The sequence below is a fragment of the Erinaceus europaeus genome, chromosome 10 (genome assembly GCF_950295315.1).
Source record: "Erinaceus europaeus chromosome 10, mEriEur2.1, whole genome shotgun sequence".
In the NCBI taxonomy this organism is placed as follows: Eukaryota; Metazoa; Chordata; class Mammalia; order Eulipotyphla; family Erinaceidae; genus Erinaceus; species Erinaceus europaeus.
The window spans coordinates 100,160,806-100,173,157 of NC_080171.1; positions in this window are offsets into that span (position 1 = coordinate 100,160,806).

Below are 12,352 nucleotides of genomic sequence, written 5' to 3' on the forward strand. Positions count from 1 at the left end.
CTGGTTACCTTCCCTTCCAGAATCCAGTGAGCAACTTTTTCCCTGAATCATCATGACTCCAGCAGACCTAGCTTGAAGGTGACTTGTGTCCTTCAGACCACTTAGTAGCAAACATGTCCCAGAGCACCTCCGAGGTCTGTCCCACTACCACCTCAGAAAGGGGCAGCTGTTCTACTGTGGTTGTGGTGGGGAGGTGGGGCAGGGTCACAGATCCAGCAGCCAGTCACCTGGAGGTCAGGGTTAACTCCCTATCCAGTCTTGTCCCTGCTGGCCAGGGTGATCGTCAGTGAAGTGCTCACCTAGTCTCACCACTGTACAGGCTGTTCCCGTTCACCTGGACCTCTTCTTGCCACACACTCTGTCCCCACACCTTGCCTGGCCCACCCCTGATTACTTCCAGCTCAGCAACTCTGTCACTTCTTTTTTTAAAATATTTATTTATTCCCTTTTGTTGCCCATGTTTTTCTATTGTTGTAGTTATTATTATTGTTGTTATTGATGTCATCATTGTTGGATAGGACAGAGAGATATGGAGAGAGGAGGGGAAGTCAGAGAAGGGGAGAGAAAGATAGACCTGCTTCACCACCTGTGAAGCGACTCCCCTGCAGGTGGGGAGCCAGGGGCTTGAACCGGGATCCTTATGGCAGTCCTTGCGCTTTGCGCCACATATGCTTAACCCACTATGCTACTGCCCGAGTCCCAATTCTGTCACTTCTACAGGGGAGCTCACCTGACTGCTGCAGCATTCATGCTCTTTTTTTAGATGCTCAGAATAACCAAGCTGGCAATATTTGAATTGGCAGTGGTGTTCCATCTCCCCCAGGCAGGGAGGCTCACGAAATAGGATGTTTGTTTTGGTCTATTTCCAGTATCTGAAGCAGCTGCCTTGACCTGGAGGTGGAGGGGTAGAGGTTATAAGCGTGACGTCAGGGGCCTGTAAATCACTCACTCGGATAGTGCACTGCTTTGCCCCATGTGTGACCCAGGTTTGAGCCTGACCCGAATCACCTTGAAGGAAGTTTTGGTGCTGTTCTGTGTGTGTGTGTGTGTGCGTGTGCGTGTGCGTGTGCGTGTGCGTGTGCGTGTGTGTGTCTGTGTGTGTGTGTCTGTGTGTGTGTGTCTGTCTTTCTCTCTGCCTTTCTCTACCTGCCGCTCTTTCTTCCTCTACTTGAAAAGGCAGCCCCATAGCAGTGAAGCCCTAGTGATGACAAGAAAGAGAGAGAGAGAAAGAAAGAAAGGAAGGAAGGAAGGAAGGAAGGAAGGAAGGAAGGAAGAAAGAAAGAAAAGACATGACACCAGAGCTAAGCTGCCCAGGTTTGAATCCTGCTTCTCTGAGCTCAAGCAAGTTACTGAACGTCTTTGTGCCTCAGCATTCCCATATATAAAATAGAGATAACAATAGCTACTGAGCGCTTGGGGGAGGTAGCATATTGTTTATGCAAAAAAAAAAAAAAAAAAGACTTTCTTGCCTGAGGCTCCAAAATCCCATTTTCAATCCTTCACACTATTTATTTTTTATTTATTCCCTTTTGTTGCCCTTGTTGGTTTATTGTTGTAGTTCTTATTATTGGTGTTATTGATGTCATTGTTGTTGGATGGGACAGAGAGAATGGAGAGAGGAGGGAAAGACAGAGAGGGGGAGAGAAAGATAGACACCTGCAGACCTGCTTCACTGCCTGTGAAGCGACTCCCCTGCAGGTGAGGAGCTGGGGGCTCGAACTGGGATCCATCCACCTGTCCTTGAGCTTCGCGCCACATGCGCTGCGGCCCGACTCCCCCCTCACACTATTTTAAGCCAGAGGTGAACAGTGATTTAGTAAAACAGACAGAAAAACAAACAAACACTGCTTTATAGAGTTGTCAGGCCTATATGAGGGGATATATGTCAGGGATTGGAAGGGCTGCCTGGCCTGTGGAAGTACTAGATATCGCTGATGTCACAATTAATGCTGGTGGCCAGTAGCCCGGGAGGTATGTAGTGGGTGGAATGCCCACTACATTTGCATGCTCAAGATTTGCATGCTTGAGTCCTATGTCTGATCCTGGGCACTGAATATGCCAGAGTGATGTTCTCTCTATCTCACTACCTCTGTTTCCCTCTTTTGCCTCCAGAGTTATCAGTGCTGGCACTACAGATCTACTGCTCCTGACAGCCGTAATTCTATTTTTTATTTGACAGGACAGAGAGAACTTGAAAGGGTAGGGGGAGATAGAGAGGAAAAGAGGCAGAGAGACACATACAGTGCTGCTTCATGCTCGTAAGGGTCCCCTGTTCTCTCTCTTTAGTTAATAGTGGTGAAATCGCTCCCTTGGGTAGTGTGCTGCCTTGTTGCATGTGCAACCCAGTTTCAAGCCTGCCTCCACTGCATTGAATGAAGTTTTTTTGTGCTGAGTTCTCTTTCATTCTTTCTAAAACACATATACATGTATAAAGATTTAGCTAGATAGATAGATACTGATATAGATATGTTTATATATGTTTTAGAGAGAATGATATATGTATGTATGTGTGTGTGTGTGTGTGTGTGTGTGTGTATTTAGCTGACTTTGTGTGTCTTTGCCTCTGCACCTACTGACACATCCTGTTGTTTTGCTGCATAACCTGGTTCAGACCTCTCAAAGGAGGAGTCTAGCCACTGCTCTGGAGGATTTGAACTTTGCAGGACCCAGGCCGGTGCCTGAGCAGCTGTCACCAGGAATGTGCAATAGCACAGATCTGGGTTAAGAACCATGTCACAGGAGGGGTCAGAGGGGGCTGGATTTCTAATGCTTTGCACCCTGGCAGGACAGCTGCCCCATGGGGAGGCACCAAGCTGTGTATGTGGGAGGTTGGGGGTGGCTAACTCCTCTAAATCAGAGTTTCTCTCTTGCAGAATATAGGGGGTAACTTCCTGGGAGCCATCCAGCCCAAACCCATGGGGTAGCAGACCACTTAGGGAGGAACTCCTTGAGAAGACAACATACATACTTGACCTGGTCCCATTAGCTGGCTGGGTACCACATGACCCATGTTGGCCTATCAGATTGTCTTGGAAATTTGTGTTAACCTTTAATCTTCACTGACACATGCAGCAAATGAAGTGGCAGAAGGATTGGGGAGACAGAATATTGATTATGCAAAAAGACTTCCATGCTGGAGGCTCCCAAGGTCCCAGGTTCAATTCCTCACATCACCTTAAGCCACAGCTGAGCAGTGCTCTAATGTATAGAGAAAGGAGGAGGAGAAGGAGAAGAATGGACCCCTGGAAAATACTTTAACTGATAAAGAGCGGGACTTGCAGGGCCAGGTGGTGGCTCACCTGGTTAAGCGCACATATTACAGTTCACAAGGACCCAGGTTCAAGCCCCTGGTCCCCACCTGCAGGGGGAAAGCTTCACAGGTAGTGAAGCAGGGTGGCAGCTGTCTCTCTGTCTCTCTCCCTCTCTATCTCCCCCTCCCCTCTCAATTTCTCTCTGTCTCTATCCAATCATAAAAATAAATTAATTTAAAAATTAAAAAAAGAGAGAGCAGGACTTGCATGGCTGAGGCTTTAGGTTTGATCACTTGTGCTGCATGTGCTGGATTCATGCTCTGGCTTCTCTCCCTCCCACTCTAATATGTCTGTCTTTCTCTTTCACTCATTAGGTGGACGAAATAAGTATTTAAGAAGAGGAGCTAGGTTGTGGCCCACCCAGTTGAGCACACACATTAGCATTGCAAGGATCTAGGTTCAAGGCACCATTCTCTACCTGCAGGGAAGATGCTTCACCTCTTGTGAAACGACCCACCCCCCACCCCCACAGGTGGAGAACCCAGGGCTTGAACTGGGATCCTTTTGCTTAGTACTATATCTGCTTAACCTGGTGCGCCACCATCCGGTCCCTTTTTTTCTCCCTATCTCTCCCTTTCCTCTAAATTCTGTCCTATCAAATAAAATAGAAAAGAAAATGAAAAAAATAAAAAAAAACGGCCACCAGGAGGAGGGGATTCATAGTGGTGGCAATCAAGAAGGAGGAGGAGGAAGAGGAGGAGAAGAGAGACTAAGTTAGGTAAAGCAGGTCACTATTGACACTAATAACTCAGAGGGTCCTGCTAGGTTTTACAAGCCTCTGTGCCTCCCCCGATAAATCACCCAGGGAGTCGAATGATAGCACAGCGGGTTAAGCACACGTGGCGCAAAGTGCAAGGACTGGTATAAGGATCCTGGTTTGAGCCCCTGGCTCCCCACCTGCAGGAGAGTCACTTCACAAGCCGTAAAGCAGGTCTATGGGTGTCTATCTTTCTCTGCCTCTGTCTTCCCCTCCTCTCTCCATTTCCCTCTGTCCTGTCCAATAACAACAACAATAATAACTACAACAACAATAAAATAAGGGCAACAAAAGGGAATAAAATAGCCTCCAGGAGCAGTGGATTCATGGTGCAGGCACTGAGCCCCAGCAATAACCCTGGAGGCAAAAAAAAAAAAAAGAATAAATCACCCAAGTGTCAGCAAGATATCTCACCTGGGTAGTAGGCTGCACACAACCCAGATTCAAGCCCAGCCCTATCACACTGAAGGAAACTTAAGTGCTGTGGTCTCTTTCTCAGCCCTCCCCCAACCAACCCATCTATTTGTCTCTGAAAAAGTTGGCCTAAAGAGGCTGGGTAGTGGTGCACTCAGTTAAATGTACAACCTACAATGTACAAGGATCCCTTTTCAAGCCCCGGCCCCCACCCGCAGGGGGAAAGCTTCACAACTGTGAAGTAGTGCTGGAGGTGTCTCTTTTTCCCTCTCCTTCACCATCTTCCCCTTTCCACTCAACTTCTCTCTTTATCCAATAAATTAAAGGGGGAAAAAAGTTGGTCCCGAGTGTTGCAGCCTGGAGAGCAGTGGAAAATAAAATAAAATAAATAAATAAATAAATTACCCGGGGCCAGGCGGTGGCTCACTCGGTTAAAGGCACGTAGTACGAAGCACAAGGACCTGACCCGCGCAAGATTCTCGTTTGAGTCTCCAGTTTCCCACCTGCAGAGGGGCTGCTTCATAAATGGTGAAGCAGAATGTGAGGAAATGGAATTCCCCAAATCTAGACTAGTCCATTAAAGCAGAGAAAGTGTTTTAGAAACTAGATAAGATGAAATTACACTAACGCACTAATTGTTTCAGCTCTGCACCAGGCAGATACAGATATCTTGAAACTGCACACCCTGAAACCCCTGCTTCCTCAGCTATATGTTAACCTGTCCATTTGGTTTCTGTAAACACTGTTTGCTTCCTCCCTAGAAGACAAGAATGGAATGTTCTCCTTGAGACTTTTACCCCAAAGATAAATTAGCAAGGACATGCAGACCACCCCAATCATGCAGACCCCCCCTTCGATTTTCCCTTTTAAAGGAGGGTGAATTTCAGGCCTGGTTATCTCAGAGCAATGGGACCAGTTGGTACTGGCCTGGGATCCCTCAGCTGAGGTTTGTCTTTGTCTTTGTCTTTTGGTGTTGTCTCTTTGTAAGTATGTGGACTGGCCTTATTTTCACTTAAGAATAAATTCCTTATACTTCACTTATATACTGGAGTCGTGTCAATTTGTGTGGGCTTGGATAAGAAGTGCTCTCACAAGGTCTGCAGGTGTCTGTCCTCTCTCACTCTCTATCTCCTCCTCTCCTCTCAATTTCTTTCTGTCCTATCCAATAAAATGGGGAAAAAAATGGCTGCCAGGATCAGTGCATTTGTAGTGCAGGCACTGAGCCCCAGCAATAATCCTGGAGGCAAAAAAAATTACCCAAGGAGCTCCAGCTGTCTCTTGGAGGTAAAGCACATATCTTTTTCATATGAGGCCCGGGACCCAGCCCCTAACACTGTCCCAAGTAAATAAATAAATAATCTGTATCCCCTTAAAACCAAGCCCCACATGCCTCCTTCCACCTCCTCCTCCCAGCCCCCACCCCCACCCCCAACTGGTCTTTGGGGAGGAAACCTTCCAGCTCCTTGGTGGGTAGGGGTGGTATTTGCCAGATAGTCAGACTGACCCTGAGCCTTCCAGGAAGCATCTGCAGAGCTGCTTTCGTCACTGCCCTGGGGGCCACCTAGCAGGGACCAGCTCAGAGGAAGCCCTTGAGTCTGGGTCAGCTCCTTCCTCTGGCCGGACAGGGACAGACTGGAGCCTCCAAAGGGTCTGTGAGGGCTAGGGCCTGCTTAGGATACTGCTTTGGGTTTCCTTTTGCAACATGGATATTGGTATATTGTAAATATAAATGCTGGGCAAGGAGACAATTCACCCAGGTAGGGCTCATGCCAGGACAAGCTCCACAGATGGAGGAGCAGTGCTGTGTTACCCCTCTTCCATCCGTGTGTGTGTGTGTGTGTGTGTGTGTGTGTGTGTCTGTGTGTCCCCTGTCTGTCTTTCTGTCTGCCTGTCTCTATCTGAAAGAAAAAAAACAATCCCAGGAGTAGTGGAATGCCTGAGGCTGTGGAGCTGAAAAAGAAAGGAGGGGGAGGGGGAGGAGGAGGGAAAGAAAGAAGAAAGAAAAAAAGAAAGAAAAAAAGACTAAAAGAACATACAAGTGTGGGGGAGATAGCATAGTGGTTATACAAAAGGATTTCATGTCTGAGGCTCTGAAGCCCCAGGTTGAATCCAGCATTACCATAAGCCAGAGCTGAGCCGTGCTCTAGGCAAAAAATAAATAAATAAATATATATATATATAAAATAATAAATAAATAAACAAACAAACAAATTACATGAACAGAATTTCATCTAAGAGATCAAGGAAACCCCAAACATCACTCCAGCACATAGAACACTGGGATTCAAACCGGAAGCCTCAGGCATACAAGTCCTGTGCTCTCGAGCTGAGCTATTTCCTCAAGCACAGCTTCTTTCTCTCTCTCTCTTTTTCTTTCTTTCCTTCTTTCTTTCTCTCTCTCTCTCTCTCTCCCTCCCTTCCTTCCTTCCTTCCTTCCTTCCTTCCTTTCCTCTCTCTTTTTTCCCACTCATATTTATAGCTATTTAATTTTCTTGGATAAGAATTCATGTATTTCAGACCGGTGGTGGCACACCTGGTTGAGTGCATGTATTACAATGCACAAGTGTTGGGTTGTGTCGGGGGAGAGAACCTGGGCTGCTGCTTACTCAGCGACACGGGAGAGGAACCAGGAACTGAGCGGCTGAGCGGGAACGTAATGCAATAATGCCTTTATTGATCAGAAAAAAAACTGCCTTTATATCTTCTGAGACGGAAGTGGCAGGTCAGAAAAGGAAATGGCTAGGAGAGGGGGTGGAGAGAAAATAAAAGAGCGCAAAGGTAGCAAGCTTCCATCTAACTAGTGGGGATTAAACCAATGCCCTGCAGGCAGGGAGGGTCTCAGGCAAAACAATGATTATGTGAATAGACCACAGCATCAAGCAATGCAGCATGGAGCAGGGGGAAGCTGGCATAATGCCCAACATGCAAAGACCCAGGTTCGAGCCCCTGCAGGGGAAAAGCTTTACGAGTGATGAAGCAGGGCTGCAGGTATCTGACTGTCTCCCTATCACCCCTCCCTCTTGATTTCTGGCTGTATCTAGCCAACAAATAAAGACAAAAAAAAAAAAAAAAAGAATTCATGTATTTCTACACATATAATCTGCATTACAGAAATCTAAGATTGATACAAAAAGTTGCTATTGCCTGATATTTAAAATTCCCCTAAAGGGAAGCTTCAGGAAACTACTGATCTCACAGAAATCATAGAAAGTCTCCCTGATTTTTTCTACTCTGTCTTCTCATTGTTTAGGATAAATCACAAATATACAGTAATAATATATCTTTGCAGGAGTTGGGCAGTAGCACAGCAGGTTAAGCGCACGTAGCGCAAAGCCCAATGACCGGTGTAAGGATCTTGGTTCGAGCCCCCGGCTCCCCACCTGCAGGAAAGTCGCTTCATAAGTGGTGAAGCAGGTCTGCAGGTATCTATCTTTTTCTCTCCCTCTCTACTTCCCCATCTCCATTTCTCTCTGTCCTATCCAATCACAACAACAATAATAACTACAACAATAAAACAACAAGGGCAATAAAAGGGAATAAATAAATATGAAAAAAATTAAAAATAATATATCTTTGCTAACATGGAATTTACCTATTTCATGTTTGTTTTCTAAATTGACATTGACTTTGTGAGTTGTGAAAAGAGGAACTTTCATTCTGGAGATAAGGTTTAGGTAATTGTGAGTAGGTGCAGTATTCTTGACTTTCAGGATAATTGTAATAGTTAATTTTTTTTAAAGCTTTTTAAATTAAAAAAAAAAATTTCCCTTTTGTTGTCCTTGTTGCTTAACATTGTTATGGTTATTGATGTCATTATTGTTGGATAGGACAGAGAGAAATGGAGAGAGGAGGGGAAGACAGAGAGAGGGGGAGAGAAAGACAGACACCTGCAGACCTGCTTCACCACTTATGAAGCGACTTTCCTGCAGGTGGGGAGCCGGGGGCTCGAACCAAGATCCTTACACCGGTCCTTGGGCTTTGCACCACACGCATTTAACCTGCTGTGCCACCGCCGGACTCCCTGTTAATTTTAGTAGTCATTATGTAGTCAGTTCTATACGATAAGCACAGTGCTTAATATTTATCTCAAATCCTTACAATACACAAAAAAAGGAAACATCCTGACTTTGCAATTAAAGATACTGTGAATCTAAGCATTTGGTTGATTTGTACAGTCATACAGCTAAGTGTCAGTATCATGTTTTAATGATAGAACTATCTGTCTTCAAACTCATTCATTTGTGTGTGCTTTGCTTTTCTTTTCGTCTGACACATAAAGCTTGATTTTTCTAGAAATGGAGAGAATAGGAGTCTTTACAGTTTTAACTTTTGACTCAGTTTATCTGGATTAATAAAGGAAATCCACAGGTGAGAGGCATGCAGACGTGGAAAGCTTTAAAAACACAGAAGTAAGCAGCCCTCCTGGAAACGTGCACCAGTTCCAGCCCCACTGTAATCCGGATAGAAACCTCCAGAGTGATGACTTGTAGGATTTGAGGAAGTCTTTCAAGTATGACCCCATGACTTTTGGCCAGAAGCCAGAAATAAAGGCAAACTGGCCACTGGACTCCCTTGGAGTGAACATGGAGAACCATGAAGATGGTGTAGGGGGGAAGGACACTTTGGAGGAGGATGGGGCAAGAAAAGAGGGGTTGGGGGCAGGCGGTGTGGGGGGGCAGCCCAGCAATGCTCATTCCTGGCCTGTGACCTTGGGTCAGTCATTTGACCTTTCTAACTACAGTTTTCTCAAACTAATCCCCAAGAATGTGAAACCTTTCACAGAGTCAAAACATTCCACAGTGGTGTGCTGTTAGGAGCCTTGGCTCATTCTCCAAAGCTGTGGGCAGGGCACACCACCTCCTGGGTTCCCACCTGGGGAGGAAGGGCAGGAGCAGGGGAGGGTGGGAGGAAGGAAAGGAGGGTGTGCTACAGAATGCTGGCCCCCAAAGACAGCCACACCCTAAGTCTGCGGTTCCTGTGAATAACTTCATGTTACCTTCATTTCCGTAAAAAAGGGAAATTCAGGTGGAATTGAGGCTGCTAGTCAGCTGATCTTGAAATACGGGACTTCTCCTACATTGTCTGAGTAACCTCAGTGTCCTAACAAGGCTCCTTAAATGCCAAAGAAAAACAGACACATATAGTGTGCTGTTTTGCCATGTTTGTGACCCAGGTTTGAGCCCAGCCTTAACACATTAAAGGAAGCTTTCGTGCTGTGGTGTCTCTCTTTCTCCCCTTCCCCTCTCCCTCTCTGTCTTTATCTTATTTTATTACTTACTTATTATTATTATTAACTAGTGCACAGCTCTACTCTAGCTTATGGTGGGGGTGGTTTTGAACCTGGGACTTTGAAGCCTCAGGCATGAGAGTCTCTTTGCATAACCATTATGCTATCTACCCCTGCTCCATCTTTCTGTCTCTATCTAAAAGAAGAAAAGAAAAAACAGACATGGTAACAGGACTCAGCCTTTCTTTGTTGTCTTTGAAGACCAAGCAAAGGGCCCTGAAATAAGGAATGCAGGAAGCTTGTAGAAACTGGAAAAGACAAGGAAATGCATTCCCTCCTAAGCCTGGAGAAGGAACTCAGCCCTGCTGACGCTTTGATTTTGGCCCAGTGAGATCCACTCTTGAACTTCTAACCTCCAGAAATGTGCATAATAAATTTGTGTTGTTTCAAGATACTAAGTTTATGGCCATTCTGTCAAAGCAGGAAACTAATACAGAGCACAGGTGGACCCTGTGGCTGCAGGAAAGGAGCTGAAATTCCTCTGCTCTCCAAGTTCCTGTGTAGCAGCATATTAGCTTCTGGATTCTCTTTTTCTTCTTCTTTTTTATTTTTAATTATATTTATGTATTTATTAGATAGAGATAGTCAGAAATCAAGTGAAAGGAGGAGATAGAGAGGAAGAGAGACAGACAGATACCTACAGCACGGCATCACCACTCGTGAAGTTCTTCCTCTGTAGGTGGGGACCAGGGGCTTGAACCAGGGTCCTTGTGCATTGTAACATGTGCACTCAACCAGGTGCGCCACCACCCAGCTTTTGTATTCTCTAAAATACATTGAATACATTCATGCCAGGGTACAGAAACACAACCCTAAGCAGGGGGGTTGAGACACTAGGTTGTGGGCATTCTGGAAACAGTGGGGAGCCACAGAGAGTTTCAGATAGAATGAGGAGATATTGAAAAATTGCTTTGTGGAGCTGTGGAGACAGTGGTTATACAAAAGACTTTCATATCTGAGGCTCTGAAGTCCTAGGTTCAATGCCCAGCACCATGCTAAATCAGAGCTGAGTAGTACTCTGGTCTCTGTTGTTGTATATCTTTTATTTTTCTTTTCTGTGTCTCTATTCCATTAAAAATAAATAAAATAATTAAGGAAACTTGCTATGAGCTGCAGGGATGGTGAAAAAGCACAGGGCTTAAGTCAGAGAACTGAGCTGGAATCCCAGCATAGTCTCCCTGGGTGACCATGAAGTAATTTACTAACATTCTGGGTTTGGATTTCATTTTCTGGACACACTGGGACTCTGTCTGAATCTTTCTCAGTCAAGAGTCAAACTGGTGCAGTTTAATCAGGGTCTTTAGGGATCAGGGGAGAAAAATAAACTATGGCACCCCGGGCTGGTGCACCCAGTTGAATGCACACATTAGAATGCACAAAGACACAAAAGGGAAAATAAATAAATATTAAAAAAAAAAAAAAAAAGGAGTCGGGAGGTAGCGCCACGGGTTAAGTGCACATGGCGCGAAACGCAAGGACCGGAGTAAGAATCCCGGTTCAAGCCCCCGGCTCCCCACCTGCAGGGGGGGTTGCTTCACAGGCAGTGAAGAAGGTCTGCAGGTATCTTTCTCTCCCTCTCTCTGTCTTCCCCTCCTCTCTCCAAATCTCTCTGTCCTATCTAACAATGATGACATCAATAACAACAACAGCAATAACTACAACAACAACAAAAAAAACAAGGACAACAAAAGGGAAAATAAATAAATATTAAAAAAAAGAATGCACAAAAACCTGGGTTCAAGCCCCATCTTCACATGCAAGGGGAAGCATCATGAGCAGTGAAGCAGGCCTGCAGGTCTCTCTCTCTCTCTCCTTTCTCTCTTTCTCTCTCCCCTCTTTATCTCCTCCTTCCCTCTCAGTCTATCTCTGTCCTATTAGAACAAAAGAAAAAAGAAAAGAAAATATGGCTGCTGGGAATGGTGGTTTTGTTGTGTAGGCACTGAACCCCAGTGATAATGCTAGTGTCAATAAACACTTAGTTAATTAATTTAAAAAATATTTACTTATCTACATACCAGGCCAAGGAGACAGCACAGCCTGTTAGAGTACCAGCTTGAATGCCTAAGACCCCAAAGATCACAGGTTCAATCCCCAGTACCACCTTATGCCAGAGCTGAGCAGTAATCTAGCCCTCTGTCTCTCTCTCATCCTCTTGCTCATAATAAACATATCTATATCCATATATACACACATATTTACATACTACTTACTTGCATACATACACACATACATTCATAAAAAGTGCAGTTATCAACCTAACCTTAGGCTAAGAACTTTGCATGATATATCTAATTTAATCGTACTGTTCAGTAAATGGCTCTCAGTACTCTTAGTTTAATGGTCTTCAGTGTGGTAAACAGCCCATGGTTTGGTCCTGCTAACCCCACAGCCTCCTCCCAGCCTTCTCTCCCCTGCAATCTGTACATGGTTTCTTTCAGTCCAGGAAATGAAGGTGACATGTCCCTCTCACCTCAGGGCCTTTGCACTATGCATTCAGTCCAGCAGTGACCCAGTTACATGCTTTCCATTCCTTTAGCTCCTCCATCCCTAGTCTCTACTCAGTGACTATCTGGTCATCTCCCC